The sequence below is a fragment of the Thermobia domestica genome, chromosome 13 (assembly GCF_964235325.1).
Source record: "Thermobia domestica chromosome 13, izTheDome1.hap1.1, whole genome shotgun sequence".
Taxonomy (NCBI): Eukaryota; Metazoa; Arthropoda; class Insecta; order Zygentoma; family Lepismatidae; genus Thermobia; species Thermobia domestica.
Genome location: NC_137466.1, coordinates 190,671,118 through 190,684,246, shown reverse-complemented (window position 1 = coordinate 190,684,246; position 13,129 = coordinate 190,671,118). Strand labels below are relative to the sequence as shown.

Genomic DNA, 13,129 nt, shown 5'->3' with positions numbered 1-13,129 from the left:
GGGAAATCCGTTAGAACGAGTGGCATTCTCCACCCTGAGTTTGAGATATGTATACATTTTGATCTATAATAATATACTGTAATAGCGAAAAACGGGAAAATCTACCTTGCATCGGAATGTCTTAACCCCCACCACCACCACCAAGCAAAATTTAAAATAACGCTGCTGGTTAAAATATTCTTGAAAAGAATACAAGTGTTTTTACCTGTAGTAATTACATTCATGCCATGAATTCAGGGCTGAATTTGGATTTAAACGGCATCGGAAGTATTACTATTCATCTCAGCGACCCCGAAAGCTATAGATTTGGCACTAATATCGGTCATTTTTGATCATTTTTTTACAGCTATAATATTTCTTCCTCCCCCAAGTTGCGGGACTGAATTTGAATTTAAACGGCATCGGAAGTGTCACTGTTCATCCCAGCGACCTCGAAAATTATTAATTCGACACAAATATTGGTCATTTTATATATATCTCCCCCTCCTTTTAAGTTATGCCGTCAAAGTGAAATGTTAAAAAGTATCCCAGGCTCAAACCTCATCCATGTTGAAAATTTGATCGAGATCGGTCGGGTGGTTCAAGAGTTATTAAGTCACAAAAATAGTCACTTTTATTTATATAGATTTCGGTCGATCTCGGTTTTTTATCATATGTGTATCCTAATAGGGCGAAAGGGTTTTAATTTTTCGCAAAGAATAAAACTTCATAAACGGATTTTGCTCGTGTGATGAACGGACACTTAAGCTATAGTCTCATATGAGAGCTCGTTGTGAAGGGGAACGATGCACCTTAGTATTTCATTAAGTTTCACAGATATCACATATCCAATTAATACTGTCCTCAAGACGAGAAATTTGTCGTTTCGCCTCGAAAACGAGACGGGAATTAAAACGGCGAGTGTATTTTTAAATTCGAGATACGATGAGAAACATGAAAGTTCTAGACTCGTTTTTTAGAAGCGACGAGAAATTTCTCGAGTCTTGTGGCGGGTAACATTAACTCATACAAGTCTAATCTCAAATACTGTTTTACTGCTCTACGATTCATTCACAGTATAAGATCATAAAGTGATAAAGTGATTATACGAACACAGTGAAAAGCACTTACAAACGTTTAAAGATTCACAATATACTCCAATACTAAATATGGTTTAAATGTTGTTTATATCACGGTCTTCGTGCACCACTCGTGATGCAGAAGGATTCTGCTAACATCTAGTTGAAATTAAGGGGAAAAAATACGGCATAAATTTTGTACGGCATAAATTTACGAAACGTGGCGAGAAAATCATTCCAAGAAGCGCACGAGACGAGTTGATAAAGAATTCTTCGAGACTTGAGACTAGAAGACACTTCAACAAAAATTTACGAGCTAAGACGAGAAAATATTATACTATCTCTTGCACTTTGTTTTTGTTGAATTTTCCCATGATTTTCTCAGCTTTACTTGTATATATGACAGGGATAAACATACCGGAATGCGCTCCTAGAATCAGGATATTTTTGCTTGGATATATAAAAAGGAAATACATATACTGAAATGGCCTCCTAGAATCGGGATATTTTTGCGTGGATATATGAAAAGGAAATATATATATACTGGAATGGACTCCTAGAATCAGAATATTTTTGGTTGTTGAATCTTTGCTTGGATAAAGTATATAATAAGGAAGCACATATTCCGGAATGAACTCCCAGAATCAGGATATTTTTGCTTGAATCTTTGCTTAAATATATGACAAGGAAACATACTAGAACTGGCTCTGAAAGTCAAGATATTTTCGCTTGAATCTTCGTTTGGATATATAACAAGGAAACACATACTAGAATGGGCTCCCACATTCAGGATATTTTTGCTTGAATATTTGCTTGGATATACAGTCCGGTCCAAAAAAATATCCCCACTGAATATTTACTTTAAACGTATATTTTATTTCAGATTTTCAAACAAATTTATTTCTTATCATGGGTTTTAGGTTAAATGGGTAAATAATTCGTACGAGTAATGTACTTAGGAATAATTCTATTGATATTGCCTCTAATTTTATTGATTTTGTTAGAGAATATATGTCAGGAAACAGGTTGGCCTGTCTTGTTTAACATGTGGTAATATGCAGTAAGTTAAAATTACAGAAAGATTTCATTCCAAAATTTTAAAATTAGTGCAACAATCGAATTGGAGATGACATTCGCGTCTTTTTAGTTTACAAAAATATCCCCTAGGTGTCTCTGCTAATCACCATTTCCTGGTCTTTCCGCTAATCACGACTTCCCGCTCGAACACTTTCCTGCCATTCTCAGTCATCTGTTGTTGCGGAAGCAGAGCATTGGAAGTATGGACTGAAGGCTTAGTGTGATGATTTTTCAGTGAACTGTTGTTCGATTCTGAATTTCACAGTGCTGTAGAAGTGTATTTGTGTAATTTAATATTAATTTCACTCGAAATTATCAGTGTTTACATCATGGGAAAGGCGAAAGACCTGACTCCTCGGAAGCAAGGAAAAATTTTAGCATGGAATTCGGAAGGGATATCTAACAGGGAAATTGCTAGAAGGCTACTCATTGATCATAAAACAGTTGATAAAGTTTTGAAACGTCAGGCAGAAACCGGAATGTCAAGTTTAAGGTGGATATGTGGGCGTAAAAAGAAGACAAACGACCGACTCTGTAGGACAATCAAAAGGATTGCTAAGCAAGATAGGGAATTAAGTTCCAGGCAGATTGCTGTTAAGATACGTGAGGAAGGAGGGGAGTCAGTTTCACATCAAACAGTGCTCCGACGGCTTTCTGACATGAACATTAAGACGAAAAGTCCTGTAAGGAATCCACTTCTGTCACGCAAACACATTACGGACAGAAAGCGATTCGTAGAAATGTTTGAAAACTGGACAGCCGAAGATTGGAAGAAAGTAATTTTCTCAGATGAGAAGAAATCTAGTGTTTTTTGGAACGATAGCGGTGTGAAATTGTGGATGGAGTCTGGAGAGAAGTTACAGAAAGAATGCATCAAAGGAACAAAAAAGTTTAGTGATAGTGTTATGTTGTGGGGAGCGATGTGTTCAAACGGAGTGGGAAGATTGAACGTGTGCGATGGTTCAATTGATGGTTTGAAATACTGAGAGATACTAAAAAAGGAACTCTTATACACAGCCAGTAACCATTTCAGTGGAGTTAACCATTCATTTTCCAAGGCGATAATGCTGCGTGTCATCGCTCGAAGATCGTTAACAAATGTGTGTCAGATCTTGGTATCCAGAGATTGTGGTGGCCTGAAAATTCACCGGACCTAAATCCTATTGAAAATTTGTGGGCCATTATGTCGTCTAAACTAAGCAAATATTGTATTACAAATAAAATGGAACTAATTGAAAAAATGTTCATGTGTGGTATCATGAAATCGAGCCAGGCACTTGTGACAATCTTGTTGCGTCAATGCGGAAACTATTACAGGCACTGAAACAAGCTAAAGGTTATCACACAAAATACTAGAATCGATGTCAGATGTGTGAAAAATTTTGAAAATATGTTGTAAAATAAATTGCGAAACACATCATGCACAATCATGTTCAAATAGTCTCTCATTATAGTAGCAAAACTTGTTTTTCAGCAAAACATTCAAGTGGGGATATTTTTTTGGACCGGACTGTATATCAAGAAACAGGGGCGGATCCAGGACGGACTTCTGGGGGGGGCGGTCAGCGGTAATACTGCTACTTTTAAGAGCTCCAAACTTGTTATGGATGGGTTTATTTATATATAAAATAAGAAAGTTTACTCTTGTGGGGGGGGGGCGATCGCCCCGATCGCCCCCCTCTGGATCCGCCCCTGTCAAGAAAACATACATACCAGAACGGACACCCGCAAAATTATACAGAAATATAGGCGCCACTAGAAATATAGGTAGTTAACTTCAATTGAATGAATATATATATATCTATATCTATCTATCTATCTATCTATCTATCTATATATATATATATATATATATATATATATATATATATATATATATATATATATATATATAACGAGAAGTGTACATACATGGCTAAACGGTTAGCGTACGCACCTTTGGCGTGGGAGAACTGGGTTTGATTCCCGACGGGAGCTCATGTTGTTCGGATTCCACGTTAATCAGTAGGTCCCGTCTCACATAACCTCGCTACTGAAAGGAACGTTAGAACTCCAAATCAACTCAACTCAACAGCATACAGCTTAACTCTCAATATAATAAACCAAGAACGCATTCTATTGTCTCCGGAAGCGAAGCAGCATTTTCCTTTAGTTCGTTGAAGGAAAGTTCATTACAAAAAACATTTTCTGTTGATTTTATTGTTAAATGGATGGAAGAAGCGGTTTAAGAAAAACAATAGGATAATATAAATCTGAAGGAACAAGTCATGTGAAAGTAGTAGACCTCCTTTAGTAACACTTAAGTGTTACTAAAGCATAAAAGATAGAATTTAGGTAAAACTCTTCCAAAAACGACGAACAAAAGGTATGTAATTACTACTTTGTATATAGGTCAGAAATAAATCAAGTACTCGTATTATAAATTAATGAAGTCGTGGGCAGAAGTTGTTATATTTTTTTTATATATAGGAAGTTTTCTTTAACGGCCTTTAAATAGGATTTTGCTATTTATGTTTATTTTATTTAATTTTTATTTTTACCTCGTACTTTATTTCAATTTTACTGTATTGTTAGTCGGTTTGAAATTTAGTGCCCTTTTCAATACTGAGATTATATGAGACGTAAATCTACAGCTTAACGTGCGATTCGAATTACATGAACTTCCATTGAGAATCACCCTCGGGCAATGATGCCAACCCTTGGGAAAAAATCCCATTTTATGAGATTTTTTTTTTTTTTACATTGATTTCTCCAATAGGGATTTTTTGTAGAAATTTTCAGCATCTATTCCACACATTTACTTCGTCAACGCTAATAAACTTCTCTTTAGGCTGGAAATAAACTAATGACTCTTCAATAAACGCGAAATCATTGTGCTAACTACCGAATTTTGTTACTATAAAATGCATACTAGTATGGAAGTGATTTATACATTGACTTGAGAATCTCAAAGTAATTATAATGATAAGCACCATGGAACTTATTAACAACTCTTCCATTTAAAAGAAACTACCAAACGAGAAACAACCATCTTCCAAAATGTTCCACACGAAATTACTGGAGAATGAAACTTGTCTTACATAGTTTTGTTACGTTCCATCGAAGATTACGACACAAATGCGTAATTAAATTATAATTTCGAATAACTAAGTGTACTTATTTTACTCAACGTTTTCAATTCGCTCTCACTTAACTACTTATTCATAAATTGTTTGATTAACATAGAAGGTCTGAATTCACTCATATATTGAAGGAAGTGAGTGACATACAGTAGTTTCACTTTTCATGTTTTATAAATTTTGAAAAGTTTGTAGAGCGTGGGAAATTCAAGAGCGAAATGGGATTTTTTGCGTCTCCAGATGGGTTTTTATAATGTTTCAAGTTGGCATCACTTCACTCGGGCTTCCTACGTTGAAGGCACGAATGCTGACCGTATTGCAGCTCTAGCCGCTGGTCTAGTAGTTAGCGCACGCACCTGGTGTACGAGGTCCCGGGTTTGATACTCGGTGGAAAAGCATTCAATGCAATACGGTAGTTCGGATTCCATCTTAAATTATAGGTTTATGCCTCATCTAATTTTAATGTATGTTTTATTTATTTATTGGATCAAAACATCCAATATATTTCAATCAAAAATTTTCTTGTAGGCCTTATATCTTGAGAACTACATATAGTGTAGTCAAACACAAACTATCAGTTAACTCAATATGACGTACTTATTCCGTAGAAAATACGAAAACTTGATTTGGGGGACCGTTCAAAAATGTTTGGGGTCCCTGATCCAAAAATTAATTATTGGCCAAGATCGCAAATAGGGATGCGCACGAGTCGAGACATGTCTCGAATCTCGACTCGAGTCGAGACACTCTTTGTAAAATTCGAGACGAGTCGAGACTGCCCGTAAAAGTTTCGACTCGACCCCAATGTCTCGAAAATCTTTCTATAATTTTTAATATTATTTTGAACCATAACATCGTTAACTACAACTGAAATGAACACGTGACCATCGCCACTGGACCTTGGCACAGTGGCAGAGCGTTGCATTGTCTTATGAAGCCCGACACTTTCTTCACCATGACGATAGGAGGGTGCGAATCCGTCGTGTTTAAAGGAAACAACTCCTTGACACCTATACTGCGGGACGGAGATAAGTTGGCGGCGGCCTAATTATGCTTTGGGGAACATCCACGTGAGCACCCATGTGTCTAGTGGAGCTCGAGCAAGGCATCATGACGGCCGAGGCGTATCGCATACTGCTTGCAGACTACGTACACCCCTTCATGACGACCATGTTTCCCAACGGTAATAGCATTTTTCGACAAAATAATGCATCATGTCACAAGGCCAGGAGTGTGATGGAGTGGTTCGAGGAACACAGGGCGAGTTCCAAGTGATGTGCTGTCCTTCCCCCCCAACTGGCGGATCTGAACCCAATCGAACACATCTGGTATGTGATTGAACGTGACGTCAGAGCGCATCACCCCTCTTACCGGAATTTACGGGAATTAGGTGACCTGTGTGTGCATATGTGGTGTCAACTCTCTCCAGCGACCTACCAAGGATCATTGCGTCCATGCCAAGATGCGTCGCCGTTGTTATCCGTGCCAAAGGTGGACATACTGACAGTTAGGTGGATAGTTATAATGTTCTGGGCGATGTGTACGTATATTTTAACTCGTAGATTTTGTCTCGACTCGAATTCGAGTCGAGTCGAAACACAAACTGTCGAGTCGAGACATTTTCTCGCGACGAGTCGAGATAGCATTTTCTCGATAGGGTTAAATCTCGACTTGACTTAACTCGCGCGCATCCCTAATCGCAATCTTTTGATCCATTTTTAGTTTTCCTGAAATTCTTGTTTTCGGTATATTTCATATTTCAGCCCCACGTAATCCATACATGTACGTTTACATCATAAAATCAATTCCGTTCATCATCTCAGAATATCGAAACTTGGAGTTGATTTTACTCCCGACCTAGACCTATTTCCTCTTCAAGTGACTGGAATATGCAAAGCTCAAAGGAAACTCGCATGTTGTTTCATAAAATTAATTTTATTTTATTTATTTATTTAACGGAAGTTATCACGGAATAGACATATACACAAATATATTTTTGTCCTATAGGGCTAAACATATGCCAAATAATAAAAGCAAAATGAGACGAAATCTTCACTTTGACGTTACACGTTCATCCTCTTTGAGCTAAAGGAGACAAAAAAAAAAAAAAAAAAAAAAAAAAAAAAACACTAACCTATTGTTATCCACCACAAACTCATTTTACCTAGGATCGAACCAGAGGCCTCTAACACTAGAGTTGAGTTCACTGCCAGTCATTGTGCATCTCCATGTCAGTAATAGAAGCAGTAGCTGCCAAGGGAATTGTTATTACATACTGCAATTTAATTTAATAAGCAGTGTGCAGTTTTATCTCTTAAGAGCTCCTTTCCCCTAAACCTAGGGTTGCCAACCGTCTGGTATTTTATCGGACAGTTTAGTTTTAACATCCTTGTCCAATGTCCGGTACCATCTCAAAACTGGATGTTAAATGTCCGGTAATATTTCCTCTTACTAGCCCTATTCTCTGTTTTATTCGAATTATTATTATTATTATTATTATTATTATTATTATTATTATTATTATTATTATTATTATTATTATTATTATTATTATTATTATTATTATTTTTAATTCCGTGGAAAGTAGATTTAGTTGAATCTGAATTCTAAAATGAACCGTATTTGAGAATCGGCTGATCACGGCCATAGCACAATTCCATTCCACAAGGAAATTGTTGTTCCGTCGCAGTGATGCTATCGTTTGCTAGATGGCAATGATGCCAATTTGGCCTATTTTTGATTAAATCTAGCATGTTTGGAGAGACATTTAGCCATACAAATATACAAAATGCTTATAGTCTTAAATATAGCTTATTTTATGAAACTCTTGCCTTTTTTTAGAGTTGAAAGCAGGAAAATGTACTGACCTTACCGAAGCTGCTAAAGCACAGGTGCCCACAAAGAGTAGCTATGACGCAAACTGCGTCATTGAAATATTTGGGGGGGTTAAAAATCTATATAAATATGTTTGAGGGGTGTAAAAATTAATCGAAAAGATTTTTTTTTCATGGAAGAACACCTACGGATAGACAATTGGGGGGGGGGGGGTGCGTCATGGACATAAAGAGGGTGGGCACCACTGGCTAAAGGTCAACAGAAGTACATTTTCAAGAGCGCTGCTAGCACTGCTTCATCATCAGCTTCATCTTCCAGCTAAATAATGCAACCAGATTCAGTAAAAGTATGTAGGCATTATGAAACATTACCAGCCCCAGTGAATCTGGCAAGACTTATTTTTTTAAGTATATTTTGTGCATGCCATGATTATATTGCAATTATATTTATTTTTCTGCTTTAAATACGATGTATTATGGATGGTAAACTACTAAAATGATATGTGCCAATTCAACCAAAACTGGAATAAGAAAGTTTGATAAATGCTTCAAAAGTAACTAAAGTGATTAAAATTCGAACTCCAAATCGGTCCATTTTATGCGAAGTAACTACTTTCAGCTTGTTAACATTTTTGACGAGCGATGATGTGACAATCTTAAATGTATACGTAGGCCTACTCCAGGATCGTATTCGGTATTTCCATGTTCAAATGTTGGCAACCCTACCTAAACCTCTTGGTCACGCCATTGGGTAGAACATTCTACTTCAAGAAATTCATCTAAGTTCTTCAGGATGATACCAAATTTGTGTGATATTGTTGAATTCCAGTGGTGCATCCAGGAGTTCATTTGGGAGTGGCTTTGACGAAATTTTATCTGAAAACAAGCGTGGATAAGTGTTTGTAGATTTGTCACTTTTATATAGATATAAATATTTCGTGATGATTTAGTAGGCCTACTATGATACTAATTTTACCGCCAGTAATTAGCATTGTCATTCATCCATGTATCCGTCATACATTTGACGGATGAATATCAACAGTATTTTTGTTATATAATTTCATTTCTTGATAATTTAGTAGGCCTTCGACATACATTTGACGAATGAGTACTAACAGTAACTAAAACACTAGTACATGAAAAATGCTTAAAAAGAGAAAAATGCATCAGTTGTCTAATCATTAATGAATTCTCTGAAGGTATTATTTTAAAACAATATTCCCATTGTCTTGGCAGCGAAGAAAAAGAACAAATTCACGATTAAACTTGTCTTCTATAGATTATACAGTGTAAATTTTAAATATTTTCGAACAATTTTATTTACTAGAAAATACTTATTAGAAGGGATCTTTTGCACTTCTTTTATCTTATGTAAATTTTATTTTCTTTTCAGGAGTAATCGAGAGACATCTTCAACGCATAAGATAGCTGAAGTTAAGCTAGTGAAGGCGCGTGTAAATCGCGCTTCGCAGCTCTTCTACAAGTCAAACATATGGTAAGTGCATTTCTTAATTATTTTTTTCAGTGCTATATATTCACTACTTCTCTTCAATAGACAGAGGCAAGCACTGATTGGACATAAAGATTATAAACTATTTTGATTGGTTGCTTTATGTGTGCGTCCCTTGTCAGCAGTCAAATTGTATAGGACGAGACCTAGAGTTTAAAGTGGGATCTGAACTACTGTTTAATGTTTTTCCGTCCTCATTCGAACCTGGGACCTTGTCCACCGAAGGCATATATTCCAATCATTAGACCAGGTGTGGTCAACGGGTTGATCGCGACCTACTGGTCATGAGAGATAGACTCACGGGAGTCTGTATTGATCACTGGTGCTGGTTTATGATTCCCTGTACTGGGTTAAAGAAGATAAGTGGACTGCCAGAGATTTCTGAAACGAAAACTAGCTTTACTAACAACACTGTAACTAGGTTATTACTTTGGGGTGTAAATTTTTTGTCCTTTAGAGCAAAAGTGAGCTGTTTAAAGTATCCCAGGTTTCAAATGTTGCTTCAAAATAGAAATAGAGACATCCCGTCTCCATTTTGGGTCTTTTATTCTCGTAATATCTCGTAAATGTAGTTTTCTTCTCCCTTTCCTCGTCTTTTAAAAAATCTTATTCCAGATTTCCGTGTCATCATGGATTATGTTGTTTCTTGTGCAAAAATTTTCACAAGATCAAACAGTTTTTTTTTCTGGGTCCAAACGACAAATTTCCAGGCTGCATCAACCAGACGCATACCTATAAATTTTTGTTGGGAAGAGACCAAGTTTTGGGCAGCCATTACGTCTATGTAATATTGAATGGGTATTATTCTGCACTCGAAAAGACTATAAGTAATTGTAAAATACTTTCACCTATATTTTCAGAAAAAAAAATATAGAACTATAAATGTACCACATTGACTTGACACCTAATCATCCGTTCCGAGCGCTGCTATCGGCTGAAGGAATTCCACTCCCTTTCGCTGAGGCTATCTCGCTTAGCAACAGCTGAACCCTTATTGGCTCAACATGTGGGTGTGTCGAGAGTGAGCTTTAATTCGCATTTTTGCCACGGCTCAAGACATTTTGGCAGCACTTTAGATTGTTTTTATAAGAGAAAGAGTAGCCTACAGATAAAGTGTAAGATCAAATTTTCATGTTACATTAATCATTTGCCTGTTAAACAAGTACACTATTGTAGTGTTATTGAGAAAATGTACAAATGTATGTTGAGTTAGGATGTTTGGCGGCGGAGGTCCGGACCCAGAGGACCCACCGTGCTTGCGCCTCTGGCATCAACTCAGCCAGAGAAGATTCGTGATCTGGAGACAGCACTGTTTTGTTTATACGGTTACAGATATGTGAGGGCTTCATAAGAACTTGAAACAGAAACACTTAGAAAATAAACAATGGGCTTCTATATCTGTGAGGGAATAGTTAGTTTCATCAACCAAAGAAAAACTTGAAAGAAACGTTGAGCATATAAGGAGACGTTTGATCTTCAAATAGAAACGCGCATACTCAACTTAAGTATGCTTAATGTTGCTAAGTATGACCAATAACTTTGTTTTTCGTCACTACGTATTTGAGAGAAGCGCCCGGAGCGAGAGCATAGGACGGCGCCCGCATACATATAATATAAGCAATTTTTCCTACCTTTTTTCTCCCTAATTTTTCGCCCCCTTACCTCGGTGCCCGGGCCCATCCACACGCTCGCCCCCCCACGGCACGGCCCTGCCCCCTAGAAAGTAGTTTCTCGGTGGGCCCCTGAGTTGCAATACGGCCCTGTCTCTGGTATAACTAACACAAAACATTAAAGTTCCTATTTACTTCAGTTTACATCGAGACCGCAGCCTCTCACACACATGATTATGTAATTACCAGTATACGTGTTCTGTGCTTCTATACATACACAAGCTCTATGAGGCTAGAAACTTAATCAACCGTGGGTGTGATAGGTCTTTTTGGACTCAGCTTGGTAAATTTATTTGCACAGCGTAGCATGTATATATATATATATAGCGATATGGTGGTAGTTGGTGGATGACTTTTGTCATCTTAATATTTGCTTACGAAACAAACAACATCAATGGACGGAGAAGTGGGGAGAGGGAGGAGAGAGTTTGTGGTGGGACAGCGGTCTCTAAACCTTTGATAGAGTGGTGCTAAAAGCACTTTGAAGAGCAGCCTCAACGCCAACAATATCGTTGAAGGTCTCTCTCTCTCCCTCTCTCTCTCTCTCTCTATATATATATATATATATATATATATATATATATATATATATATATATATATATATATATAGTGAGTGGTAATGTGTTGAGTTGTCGTGTGTGAAGTATGAGATAGAAAAAAAAAAAGCTTTACACTCGATTTAATTGACTGTGACAGCAATAATCAAGGGCGGGGCATCTGTAACTTCATACTGTCACTGTCTCCCCTAACGAAGCCAATATTGGCATGATGTGCAATGCGTTGATATACACATCCAACGGTCTCTACTCATCCCATAATACAATCGTCCATGCTTTTCCTATCTCTTTCATAATATCCAGCGTCACGTAACGTACAGCTTATATGTAAAGCTACTCTGTATATGTGGTGTTACAGAGCACTTTGTCCTGTGGTTTTCAGTACTAATATGCTTCTGTTGCCGTACACTTTATGCACTGTTAGTTAGTTAATGTGCTCTGTGTGTAGTGTATCACCTTTCCTATAATATCAGTAACATCTATCTTTGTATCTATAACTTCGTATATTAACCATGTTTGTATCGTCAGTTAAAAAAGGAAGACAGATAAAAAAAAAGTCGATCCTCTTTTGTCAACTGGTTATCCGATTGGCTGTTGATGGTGGTGGTTGTTATGGACTTCAGCCTTTGTTGATTGGACTTTTTTTTTTTTTTTTTTTCATCCAACACATCAATTGCTACTGCTGCTGCAATTTGTAATGACATGAGATCAGTTAGTGGGGCAGAAATATTATAAAGAGAACATGTATTCGTCATATGTAATTTCTTTTTTCAACTCTATCTGTTTTGCTTGTAAGTTCCTTTGTTCCTATTGTGTAAGATGATACAGAAGAAACTGCCAGAATTTCATAACGTTAAAATATTCAAGTTGTAATGTTTTAACGCGATGATTCATTGATTGGTGCGGTAGTTGAAATGAGGATCAACGTAGAATGTGTCAGGCCGTAGCCAGAATAATGAAACAAGGGGATGATATTTTTTGGGGGGAAGAGCTTACTTTAGTTCAGTTGACATTCATACTTATCTACCAATTAACAACAGAAATTTTCATGGGGGGGGGGGGCATCTCCTAGCTACGGACTTGGAATGTACATATTGCTAACCATTCGATTAGTGAGCGATTGTACGAGGTAAGGCCAGAAACTAGTGACCCTCACCATGATAGAGATTAGCTAGGGATCTACAGCGTGGTCTACAGACATATGTACTCTTCCCTACATATTCACCTCGAGTGAGCTCCCTTGTGGCTAAGCGGTTAGCGCACACGCCTTTTGGCTAGTGACACTTCGGTTCGATTCCCGTT

At 37.2% G+C, this 13,129-nt stretch overlaps 1 protein-coding gene across 3 annotated transcripts in view; it reads left to right on the top strand.

Moving 5' to 3' along the window:
• The window catches only part of LOC145668879 (transmembrane protein 198), a 335,961-nt gene that overhangs the window by 196,081 nt on the left and 126,751 nt on the right, over nucleotides 1-13,129 (top strand). For all 3 annotated transcript variants that reach the window (XR_014128114.1, XM_081737137.1, XM_081737138.1), the window contains exon 4: nucleotides 9,482-9,583. The gene's annotated coding sequence lies outside the window, so the exon portion shown is untranslated. The remainder of the gene's footprint in view (nucleotides 1-9,481; nucleotides 9,584-13,129) is intronic.